Raw genomic sequence first — 13,869 nt, forward strand, 5'->3', positions numbered from 1 at the left:
CTGATGTAGCCGAAAATAAACGTTCCAAAAGACAAATGCAGCAGCACTTTTAGCAAAGGAATCGCAGGGCAAAAAAAAACTGTTAAAATATATAACCTTTATTTAAACATATGTTAAAAAATACATACATTTTATACTCTGCCGCTGATATAACAAGTCATTGGAAACACATTAAAGGGACCCTAAACACTTTGAAATGGTAAAAAATTATAAACTGTACTTTCCTTATTTATTTGTCCCCTTTTCCAGTAATTCCATTGTGAAATTGTGAGCATTTCAGTTCCTGTTAGAAATGGAAATGCAGAACACTGTTATATTTCACACAACCATTGGCTGCACACTCTAGTGACCTATTTATAGCTGCCCTAATTAGCCACAGCAGAGAAGGTAACCTAAGTTACAACATGGCAGCTCCCATTGTTTAATAGAAATTAAAACTTGTCAGGATATCTGTGAGTGTTATTAAATAATATATATACTGTATATATATATGTATATATATATATATATATATATATTATTTAATATAATAAGACGAAATAATTAATTTATATATGAAGCTGTTTGTATCAGCTTGTTGACTGTCTTTCTCTAGGTAATAAAATTAACAGGTAATAAGCCCCTAGGGGGAAGGAGCCCAAAAGTCTAAAAACTGGCCTTTGAAGCTCAGGAAGTATAGTAATTAGCATATGTATGATATACAGATAAATATCCATTGCTAGACTACAATACACATAGGCGTCTGGACTCATGTTACAGCTAACATATGGGAAGTTTAAGTACATAGGGAAAAAAAGTCATTTGAAATGAGTAGCTATAACTTTAAAATCTATTCCAAATGCTCAAATATACAGGGAGTGCAGAATTATTAGGCAAGTTGTATTTTTGAGGATTAATTTTATTATTGAACAACAACCATGTTCTCAATGAACCCAAAAAAATCATTAATATCAAAGCTGAATAGTTATGGAAGTAGTTTTTAGTTTGTTTTTAGTTATAGCTATTTTAGGGGGATATCTGTGTGTGCAGGTGACTATTACTGTGCATAATTATTAGGCAACTTAACAAAAAACAAATATATACCCATTTCAATTATTTATTTTTACCAGTGAAACAAATATAACATCTCAACATTCACAAATATACATTTCTGACATTCAAAAACAAAACAAAAACAAATCAGTGACCAATATAGCCACCTTTCTTTGCAAGGACACTCAAAAGCCTGCCATCCATGGATTCTGTCAGTGTTTTGATCTGTTCACCATCAACATTGCGTGCAGCAGCAACCACAGCCTCCCAGACACTGTTCAGAGAGGTGTACTGTTTTCCCTCCTTGTAAATCTCACATTTGATGATGGACCACAGGTTCTCAATGGGGTTCAGATCAGGTGAACAAGGAGGCCATGTCATTAGATTTTCTTCTTTTATACCCTTTCTTGCCAGCCACGCTGTGGAGTACTTGGACGCGTGTGATGGAGCTTTGTCCTGCATGAAAATCATGTTTTTCTTGAAGGATGCAGACTTCTTCCTGTACCACTGCTTGAAGAAGGTGTCTTCCAGAAACTGGCAGTAGGACTGGGAGTTGAGCTTGACTCCATCCTCAACCCGAAAAGGCCCCACAAGCTCATCTTTGATGATACCAGCCCAAACCAGTACTCCACCTCCACCTTGCTGGTGTCTGAGTCGGACTGGAGCTCTCTGCCCTTTACCAATCCAGCCACGGGCCCATCCATCTGGCCCATCAAGACTCACTCTCATTTCATCAGTCCATAAAACCTTAGAAAAATCAATCTTGAGATATTTCTTGGCCCAGTCTTGACGTTTCAGCTTGTGTGTCTTGTTCATTGGTGGTCGTCTTTCAGCCTTTCTTACCTTGGCCATGTCTCTGAGTATTGCACACCTTGTGCTTTTGGGCACTCCAGTGATGTTGCAGCTCTGAAATATGGCCAAACTGGTGGCAAGTGGCATCTTGGCAGCTGCACGCTTGACTTTTCTCAGTTCATGGGCAGTTATTTTGCGCCTTGGTTTTTCCACACGCTTCTTGCGACCCTGTTGACTATTTTGAATGAAACGCTTGATTGTTCGATGATCGCGCTTCAGAAGCTTTGCAATTTTAAGAGTGCTGCATCCCTCTGCAAGATATCTCACTATTTTTTACTTTTCTGAGCCTGTCAAGTCCTTCTTTTGACCCATTTTGCCAAAGGAAAGGAAGTTGCCTAATAATTATGCACACCTGATATAGGGTGTTGATGTCATTAGACCACACCCCTTCTCATTACAGAGATGCACATCACCTAATATGCTTAATTGGTAGTAGGCTTTCGAGCCTATACAGCTTGGAGTAAGACAACATGCATAAAGAGGATGATGTGGTCAAAATACTCATTTGCCTAATAATTCTGCACTCACTGTATAATATATATATATATATATATATATATATACTGTATATGTATATACATATATATATATATATATATATATATATATACATATATATATGTATATATATATAAACCTAGTAGATTGTCTATGCATGTGTAGTTAATACTGTAAATCAAATCACACAGTGAAACACTTAATATGAAATGTATTTAAGATATATGAAATAAATAAACAATTGTAATAATCCCATTTAAAACATTTTTGTTTTTCTATCTTCCAGACATCTGAGGGACATATTGGGCTCCAGATGGGGCTAAGAGATACTAATAGAAGAATGCCTATATAATGTGTGTACTGAGTATTGAAAGAGATATACAGAAATGCAATATATATATCAGTATATTGAATTAACTGATATAGTAATTAATATCATACTGAACGTATTAAATTATTAAAAATCCTTTTAAATACCCTAATATTTAAATGTATAGGAATTACTCTGTAATATGGTATAAATAGTATATCATGTTTAGTATGAAAATACTTAGACTAAATGGTATTAAATGGGCCATGTATGGAACATATAGTTGTTAAAACTAGGAGATTAAAGTGTATAAAAATAGGCATTTGATAAAAATGTATATAAGAATCTGTATTTACTGTTAGCAGTAGTGATGGTGAGACTGCATTTCTGGTTGTCTGCTGCCACCAATAGTTCAGAAATGGTATTGCAGCCAAAAGGGGTTGGCTGTTATTAAAATACATGCATTTCCAAGAGCCAATGAAGGGACAAGCATCCGTTTGGTGCGTATCCAAAAGGTTCACCAATAATTACAAAATAGAGTGGCGGGCTTATTACTTGATAAAAGCTCATGCATAGGAGAAAAATGTGCCTTTTGTTGGAATTTGAACTGACTCACAACTGCTGCCTTTGGAACACAGTATCTACAGAAAGCAACATTGGGCCTAAACCTTTTATTCTCTGAATTGCATAAACCTCTTATTGATGATGGTGAACTGGATTAATCTGAAAAAGCTGAAACTTGCAAATTGGTTTATTTGATGATGTATACGGTTGTTCTATCTTTAATATTTAAATCAAGGTATTCTAAAGCTATAGTTTAATTGAAGCTGGTAATTTAAAGAGCATATTTGGTATTTTAAATTTATATTCATAGTCCTGCATAGTTTAGAACTAGTCATATTGATGCTAAATAATTTTAGTTGCTAGAAAATAATTTGCACCCCAGATTTATAAATCAGTTTTATTATTGTGAACTCCCTTAGAACTGCACATAAATTGGTTATTGTGGTTAAATCTCTGGTAGTTATTAATTAAGCATTGTTAAGCTAATAGTCATATTCTGATATTGGAGTGAACTAAGCTGGATAATTATAGACTGTTCTGGTATCCTCATTTGGGGTATTTTAATGCGATTCAATATGAGTAAGGTTAATTTTGGAGATATGTTTTTTTATGATCTGTTGTATAGAATATTGTAATGGCATAAGCGTGCATAATTGATTTATAATCTAGTTTTTACATAAATATAATTCAAGGTGTCTATAGAGGTAACTAATAAAGAACTAAGGAATACATATTAATTTTCAATTGTTACATATATACATTCTATTGAGTGGCAACTGCTAAGATAATAATAAATAATAATTTTTTAACCTGGTATATACCAACATATAATCTGGAGGCACGGCACATTGATATAATATATTTTGTTGTAAATTAAAAAGAATTATTATCTTGAAAAAACAAATGAATTAATTCTTTTAAAAAAAAATTTCTTCTCGTTGGTCAAAATTGTATTAGTGTTTTAATTTAACCAAATACTAAGCCAAAATATTAATGTCTGTTACTAGAAGTGAATCAATTGAATCTATACATAGTATTGAAATATGTTCGCCAAAATCGCCAATTAGTCAGGCAGAAACGTTTAAAACAGAAGACATTACTCACCTTAAAAATAGATGAAGTATTAAGGGAGAATTAGGCGCTTACATTAAGATGCTTAAGACTAAGGCCAAAAATATTGCAAATAATATATGGTGTGGCGAAAGTGAAATATTTAAAGGGCTGTTAAAAATTGGCCAACCTCAGAAACCGAAAAAACGAGATTAAATAATTTTTAAAACTTGGGGTCTGCTCCTCTATGTGAACGATGAAATGTACAATAAGATTGAAGTACAGAACTCACAATTGGAGCAACTGAGGGGCGAAAATGATTCCTTAAGGCTAGGTGAAGAGGAGGTGGAGCAAGTCCAGGATAAAATTAATGCACTTGCCCAGAACATGGCCACCTTAGATAATTATATCTAAAATTTAGTAGCCCAAATAGAAGGTTTAAATAAACAACTCACAGAGAGCCAAAAAGAGCTTAGTGAACTAAAAAGGCAGTATAGCAATAATACACCCACTCTATTAGCAATGAGGATAATGCAGGTATCTTAAAAACCCTAAAATTATTTATGAGAAATGAACTGCAGAACATTAGGGAAGAATTTATACAAAGGACCCCTATTGGGTCAGAGGTAAACTTTCCTCATAGACAGTCACCTCATGTTTTAAATTTAGGGGACTGCTACACTTCAGAGGGGGAGGGGAGTGATAATAGTGAGTCAGGGGGCGGAGCCAGCTACCCAGATAGTCCATATATTACTAATATATATAAGGGGTCTCCCCATAGTAAAAGTAGGGCAGATAGGGTGCGCTCCAGCCCCAAAAATAAGGTCCCTAGGAAGGCCCAAGATATGTCTAATAAGGTATATGACACCCCTAAAATAATTACTTTCTTAAATGGTGTAGTACCAAAATTTCCCAACAAGGGAACCAGTTCTATAATTCACCACTTAGAGGCGTATGAAAATGCTTTATCCATAATGAATGTTAATAGTTAGCAGTCAAAAATTATATTTCTTCCCTGGGTATTTGAGGGTAAACATCACAAGTTCTTTGCTTCACTAAAGGATATAAATATTCATTCCTGGAGTGAAACAAAGCAACAGTGCAAAAAGGAGTTTGGGCAATATCGCAAGAAAACAGCCGCTAAAATAGCCATATACGGTTTAAAATGTGGCTCTAATCAAAGCCCTATAGAATTCCTTTCTGCACTAAAAAGTGCATACAGTATGGCCGAAGACTACTCCATATTTGAAAGCTCAGAATTTGTGAATCTGTTTTATGAAGCACTACCCTCACACATCAAACTTAATTTGGCTAGATATTTTGATGAGAACTGCTCATTGGACTGGCTGATCAAAGAGAGTACAAAGTTATACTCTATTCAGCAGTCTGGTGAACAGGGGGTTAAAAGGAAACCAAGGCCCAGCCCCTAAATTGTGGCAGAAGCTAGGGTGTCACCTAGCCCCCTCAATTTAGAGTCTTAAAAGAAAACTTATTCGGAAGTGGCCAGAGAAAACAGGCCTTCCCCACAAAGTTTTAACTCCGCCCCTCCCCCAACAAGGTCTGAGGTGTAGAGAGAATATACTTAAAATGGGGGGCATACCCAGACAAATAGTTATCCCCAAAGAGATGAACACCCACAAGGTAATTGGTACCCCAGTAAAAATAAATACCAAAAGTGGTGAAAATACTCTCAGGGTAACCAGACACCCGAAATAAATAGTGCTCCCCAAGATATTAATGCTGAACAAGTTGAACCCCAAAGACAACCACGTCATAATTGAAATGATAGCTATGATTCTGAGGGATCCCAGGGATCCAGGAATCAGTACCCTGGGATATCAAATAAATTGGTGCATGGGTAAAAAGAACTTGTCCAATCAAGTGGGCCAACTCAGTATGCAAATAAGTCAATTATGTATACTATTTACTAATATGAGTTAAGCTCTGATGGCTCAGTACCCTAATAATCCTTTTTTTATGTACCTTTTTTTAGGGGTACAGCCAGTGGCTAGCCTGAGAGAGACAGGAGAGATATACCAAATGAAATGATAAATGTCAATAATGGTACTAATCATGTTCTCTCCTTGCAGCCCAGAAACGGATGATTTAGCTGTGACCTCAGCCTGGAAGCTCTAACAATACTTTTCTTTTGCAGCTGTCCCCTAACCTTATTCCCACAGATGCAGTACACAGGAACCCTTTCAGCCCTATTATAGAGGAAGTGACTGGTAAGAATGAAAATTCTTCTGCATCAGGTAACGTGGCGAATTCAGGTAACTCGTGGTGAAGCCCACAGATGTGTAATCATGCTAATTTTATGTGTGAAATGTTAGAAACTGCAGGGAGATATTACGTATTAGCTGAGCTCCAGGATTCAGTTTCCAACCCTATCATGGGATTAATTGATACTGGATCCAAGGCAACTATTTTATCCCACAGGTACTACACACAGCTAAATGAGCTAACACCCCACAAACCTAAACTAAAGGAATTTGATGGTTCACTAATAGGTATTAGGGGCGATTCTCTCAAAGTTTGGGGTACTGCATGGTTAAAGCTAAAGCTGGGGAACAGGGTAATAAGACACCCTGTCATTATAGTGGATCTGCCAACGGATCGATTAATAATTGGTAGTGATCTCCTGAAGCAATTAAGCACCATAATTGATTGCATAAATAATTTAATTTGGTCACAAGTAAAAAGACCTATTAATTATGAGCGGTCCAGCATATCTAACACCAGACATAACTGTCATTTAGTGGAAGAGAAGCCAGATGCTGTGGAGATTCATTTCAGGAATAACTCTGTACCTGAAATCACTATCCTAATAACGGATACTCAGATTCCCCCAAGTGACTCTGATGGTAATACTTTTAAAATTTCGCCTGGAAAGATAGCCAATATTTCCTTAGACGGCGATGTATTAACTACATCTCTCCTCAAGGGGGGCGATAAGTCCCCTAAAGGGGGAGATCACTCTCAATTCCTTGCAGAAATTGAGAAAGTTAAAGATTATCTTTTTATCCCTATGCAAGTTCATGACCTTGGAAAAACCAACACCTAGATTACGAGTTTTGCGTTAGAGGCTATGCGGTGCTAACAAGCAGTTTATGCTCACCGCTCACTTACAGACAGCAACGGTATTATGGGATTTAACCGCAAAAAAGTGAGCGTAGAGCAAAATTTTGCTCCACATCTCACCTCAATACCAGCGCTGCTTACGTTAGCGGTGAGATGGTAAAACTTGCTTGTGCACGATTTCCCCATAGGAATCAATGGGGGAGAGCCGGCTGAAAAAACCTAACACCTGCAAAAAAGCAGCGTTTAGCTCCTAACGCAGCCCCATTGATTCCTATGTGGAAATAAAAGTTATGTCTACACCTAACACCCTAACATGAGGCCCGAGTCTAAACACCCCTAATCTTACACTTATTAACCCCTAATCTGCCGCCCCCAACATCGCCGACACCTACATTATATTATTAACCCCTAATCTGCCACTCCGGACACCGCCGCCACCTACATTATATGTATGAACCCCTAATCTGCTGCCCCCAACATCGCCAACACCTACATTATATTTATTAACCCCTAATCTGCCGCCCCCAATGTCACCGCAACCTAACTACATTCATTAACCCCTAATCTGCCATCCCCAATGTCGCCGCCACTATAATAAAGTTATTAACCCCTAAACCTAAGTCTAACCCTAACCCCCCTAACTTAAATATAATTTAAATAAATCTAAATAAAATTACTACAATTAACTAAATAATTCCTATTTAAAACTAAATACTTAACTATAAAATAAACCCTAAGCTAGCTACTATATAACTAATAGTTACATTGTAGCTAGTTTAGAGTTTATTTTTATTTTACAGGCAACTTTGTATTTATTTTAACTAGGTACAATAGTTATTAAATAGTTATTAACTATTTAATAACTACCTAGTTAAAATAAAGACAAATTTACCTGTAAAATAAAACCTAACCTAAGTTACAATTACAGCTAACACTACACTACAATTAAATTAATTACCTAAATTAAATACAATTTATTACAATTAAATAAAATTATCTAAAGTACAAAAAACAAACAAACACTAAATTACAGAAAATAATAAAGAAATTGCAAGATTTTTAAACTAATTACACATAATCTAATCCCCCTAACAACATAAAAAATCACCCCCAAAATAAAAAAAGCCCTACCCTACACTAAATTACAAATAGCCCTTAAAAGGGCCTTTTGCGGGGCAGTGCCCCAAAGTAATCAGCTCTTTTACCTGAAAAAAAAATTACAATTCCGCCCAACATTAAAACTCACCACCCACACAACCAACCCTACTCTAAAACCCACCCAATCCCCCCTTAAAAAATCCTAACACTAACCCCCTGAAGATCACCTTACCGGGAGACGTCTTCACCCAACCGGGCCAAAGTCCTCAACGAAACCGGGAGAAGTCTTCATCCAAGCCAGGCGAAGTGGTCCTCCAGACGGGCAGAAGTCTTCATCCAGACGGCATCTTCTATCTTCATCCATCCGGCGCGGAGCGAGTCCATCTTCAAGACATCTGACGCGGAGCATCCTCTTCTTCCGACGGCTAAACACAGAATGAAGGTTCATTTATATGACATCATCCAAGATGGCGTCCCTTCCATTCTGATTGGCTAATAGAATTCTATCAGCCAATCGGAATTAAGGTAGAAAAAATCCTATTGGCTGATGCAATCAGCCAATAGGATTGAACTTGCATTCTATTGGCTGATTGGAACAGCCAATAGAATACCAGCTCAATCCTATTGGCTGATTGGATCAGCCAATAGGATTGAACTTCAATCCTATTGGCTAATTGCAGCAGCCAATAGGATTTTTTCTACCTTAATAGAATTCTATCAGCCAATCGGAATTGAAGGGACGCCATCTTGGATGACGTCATTTAAGGAACCTTCATTCTGTGTTTAGCCGTCGGAAGAAGAGGATGCTCCGCGTCGGATGTCTTGAAGATGGACCCGCTCCGCGCCGGATGGATGAAGATAGTAGATGCCGTCTGGATGAAGACTTCTGCCCATCTGGAGGACCACTTCGCCCGGCTTGGATGAAGACTTCTCCCGGCTTCGTTGAGGACTTCGGCCCGGTTGGGTGAAGATGTCTCCCGGTAAGGTGATCTTCAGGGGGTTAGTGTTAGGTTTTTTTAAGGGGGGATTGGGTGGGTTTTATAGTAGGGTTGGTTGTGTGGGTGGTGGGTTTTAATGTTGGGGAGGGAATTGTAAAATTTTTTTACAGGTAAAAGAGCTGATTACTTTGGGGCAATGCCCCGCAAAAGGCCCTTTTAAGGGCTATTTGTAATTTAGTGTAGGGTAGGGCTTTTTTATTTTGGGGGTGCTTTTTTATTTGTTAGGGGGATTAGATTAGGTGTAATTAGTTTAAAAATCGTGTAATTTCTTTATTATTTTCTGTAATTTAGTGTTTGTTTTTTGTACTTTAGATAATTTTATTTTAATGTAATTAATTGTATTTAATGTAGGTAATTAATTTAATTGTAGTGTAGTGTTAGGTGTAATTGTAACTTAGGTTAGCTTTTATTTTACAGGTAAATTTGTCTTTATTTTAACTAGGTAGTTATTAAACAGTTAGCTATTTAATAACTATTGTACCTAGTTAAAATAAATACAAAGTTGCCTGTAAAATAAAAATAAACCCTTATATTGTAGCTAGCTTAGGGTTTATTTTATAGGTAAGTACAGGTGGCCCTCATTTTACAATGGTTCAATTTACACCGTTTCAGAATAACAACCTTTTTTCCAGTCATGTGAAAAGCATTGAGAAGCAGTGCATCTATTAAAATAGCCAGTAGGTGGAGCTGTCCGCTTGTGTTGCAGCAAAGCCAAGCAAGCTAAAATTAATCAGTTTAACCAGAGCTGAGCTATCGAGCAGATTTCAAAGGAACAAGATCTTCCTGTCTATAAATCAGTCCAGATTGGAATGCATAGAAAAAACTGTTTGCAGAAAAATGCAAGTGAAGTCTGTGTTGTGTGATTATTTTATTAGGTTTATAATGCTGTTTAGCAAATATTTTTGTTCATTTAACTTAGTTTAATTATTTATATGCTGTTTAGCATTTAAAGTCTTAATTTCAAAGCTTTAAAAATAATGTATTAGGTGTTACTTATGACAATTTTGAGAGGGGCCTGGAACCTATCTCCCTCACTTCCCATTGACTTACATTATAAACTGGGTTTCAATTTGCAACGGTTTCGATTTACAACCATTCCTTCTGGAACCTAACCCCGATGTAAACTGAGGGCTACCTGTATTTAGTTTTAATAGGAATTATTAATTTTATTTAGATTTATTTAAATTATATTTAAATTAGGTGGGGTTAGGGTTAGACTTAGGTTTAGGGGTTAATAACTTTATTATAGTGGCGGCGACGTTGGGGCGGCAGATTAGGGGTTAATAAATGTAGGTAGGTGGCGGCGATGTTAGGGCCGGCAGATTAGGGGTTAATAATATTTAAATAGTGTTTGCGATGCGGGAGTGCGGCGGTTTAGGAGTTAATATATTTATTATAGTGGCGGCGATGTCCGGTTCAGCAGATTAGGGGTTAAAAAATCTATTTTAGTGTTTGTGATGTGGGAGTGCCTCGGTTTAGGGGTTAATAGGTAGTTTATGGGTGTTAGTGTACTTTTTAGCACTTTAGTTAAGAGTTTTATGCTACGGCGTTGTAGTGTAAAACTCTTATCTACTGACTTTTAAATGCGGTACCAGTCTTGACAGGAGAGGGTGTACCGCTCACTTTTGGTCAGACTCATAATACCGGCGCTATGCAAATCCCATTGAAAATATAGGATACGCAATTGACGTAAGTGTATTTGTGGTATTTCCGAGTCTGGCCAAAAAAGTGAGCGGTACACCTGTACCTTCAAGACTTGTAATACCAGTGGGCATTAAAAAGTAGCGTTGGGACCAGCCAACGCTGCTTTTTAAGCCTAACGCAAGACTCGTAAAGTATGCCAAATTTAACTTAAACAGGAAGCTAGCTATATAAGCAAAGGCTTATTGTCGCAGATAGCTGAACCTAAGATTATTAAATATCTTTCTCCCCAAGATCTTTGGGTCTATGACTTGGACGACAAATCTGAAAGCTATAATATCACAGCTAAATGTTTATTATCTATCTCCATAGATAATAAATCAGTGAAGCACCTGTGTTTAGTTTTAAATAATCCCCATAATCATATATACAATGGCAATGATCTCTTACATAAATATACAAATAGATTTGATTAACTTTTGCCTCTGGAGCAGGTTAAAGGACCTTTAAGTATTTCAGGATGAAAATGCAGCCCTGAAATAAAACCATCAAATGCCATATGCTGTGAATATGCAGGTGTCTAACGATGTTGTAATCCCTGCTGGGGCTGATAAATTCCTCTTATCCTTAGAGGTAAAAAGAGGTCAGAGATTAAAAACTTCTAAAACACTAATATGCATCTCCCATAGAATGAAAAATTTGGGTATAACAATGACCCATACTCCTATGGTAAATATTGGAACTATTCCAATACATGTTATTGTGTATAACATGACCCCACAGGATATTACCTTATCCAAGGGAACTACCATAGGATATGCTCTAGAATCCAGTTACTACACTTTTGGATTCCATAATAATATAATTGGGCTAATACCTGAAGGATACTTAACTGAAGAACAGTTAATAGAACAATCCTTTGCATCTATGCCAGAGGGATTGTTTACAATTCTGTCTATTTATCCCTTCAGCTCAGAGGAAGGCATCTGTAAAATTAAAGAAGCCTCCCTAGTATTTGATCAGCCGATCAAAGAGCAAGAATACCCCAAAACCCAGAATCATGGGGGCAACGTAAATTATAATCAATGGGATCTCACCTCTAGGTTGGAAGAAGCCTATGAGATAGGACAGCCTGAAATCTTTCCAGGATTTCAGCAATTAGTCGAAGAGCAAATTTCCTTAGCTAATGGCTGTTCCAGTGATGATGAATGCCAACAGCTATGAGAACTCCTGATGGAGTACAAGGATATTTTTGCTAGGGATTCTTATGACTGTGGGACTACAGACCTGCACATTGCAAGAATCCAAACAGATCCCAATGCACCTCCTGTCTTTGTTGAACAATACAGACTTCCTTTAGCCTCATATGATTCTCTTGCAGAAAACATAAGGAACCTGGAAGAAAGGGGTATCATCAGACAGATGCACAGCTCTTATAGCAATCCTATTCTAGGTGTTCTTTAGCCCAATGGACAATGGAGTTTGTGTGCTGACTTAAGACAGCTAAACAAACGAGTGTACATGTTTGGCTGGCCTGTGCCATATATTGAACAGTGCCTAGCACAGATGCAGGGATCCAAAATATTCACTGCCATTGATTGTGCACAGGGATATTGGACAATAAAGGTACACGAGGAGGACCAATATAAGATAGCATTGTCCTTCCAAAAGGTCCCGTATGCATTCCAAAGGCTCCCGTTTGGATACATAAATTCAGGACATGAATTTGCTGTATTCATGCATAAGGCTATGCCTGATGCACTGGTAAGGGGGACGTTATCCTATGTTGATGATGTTTTGATCAAAAGCACAGACTTTGAAAAACACATCACAGAACTTAAACACGTCCTCAGCCAACTTAAAAGGACAGGTGTCAAATTATCCCTACAAAAAGCTCAATGGTGCCGCACTCGTGTAAACTTCTTAGGACATGAAGTTACTTCTGAAGGGTTAAATCCTCAGAAGAAAAAGGTGGAAGCTATAATAAAGTCTAAAAACCCAACTAACTTAAAGGAATTAAGATCAATCCTGGGTATAACAAATTATTCTCGCAAATTTATTGATAATTATGCAGAATTAGTTAAACCACTGCCACTTCTTCTAAAGAAGGATGTGAAATGGCCCTTTAGTGATGTTTTAAGAAACAACCATCAGAGAGCTGAAGAGAAAACTCACTCAAGCACCTTGCTTAGCATTCCCTGAAAGGGGTTAACTTTTCTACTTAGAGACAGGTTACATAGATATAAGCATGGGTGCTGTTTTATACCAAAAGCATGATAATTTAAGCAAAGTCATTGCTTATGCACAATAAACTTTATCCCCAGTAGAAATAAAATGTAGTGAATGTGAAAAAGTCCTCTTATCTATTGTATGGACTCTACAAAATTTCCGCAGCTACATACAGGGCGAGAAAATTATTGTAGAAACGGCCCACCAGCCTTTGCTATATCTGCAAAGTGAGAAAATAAGAGATGGGAACCTGTCTAATAGCCGCATAACAGGTTGGACTTTTTCCTTACTAGGCTGGCCTTTAGAAATTTGCTACAAGCAGATTAAAAGAATCCAGTTGCACAGAGGCTTGCCAAGCTCCATGACTGTACTGCTAAGGATCATGGGGAAGAGTTATTAGAAGATGATTTCCTGGAGGAACAATTGCTTTCCCCATATAAAATATATAATGAGGACCAGTGTCAAACATTACCTTGGGTATATGTTGATGGTTGTTCTTACCATGCCACTATTGAT

The sequence above is a fragment of the Bombina bombina genome, chromosome 6, assembly GCF_027579735.1.
Source record: "Bombina bombina isolate aBomBom1 chromosome 6, aBomBom1.pri, whole genome shotgun sequence".
Classification (NCBI taxonomy): domain Eukaryota; kingdom Metazoa; phylum Chordata; class Amphibia; order Anura; family Bombinatoridae; genus Bombina; species Bombina bombina.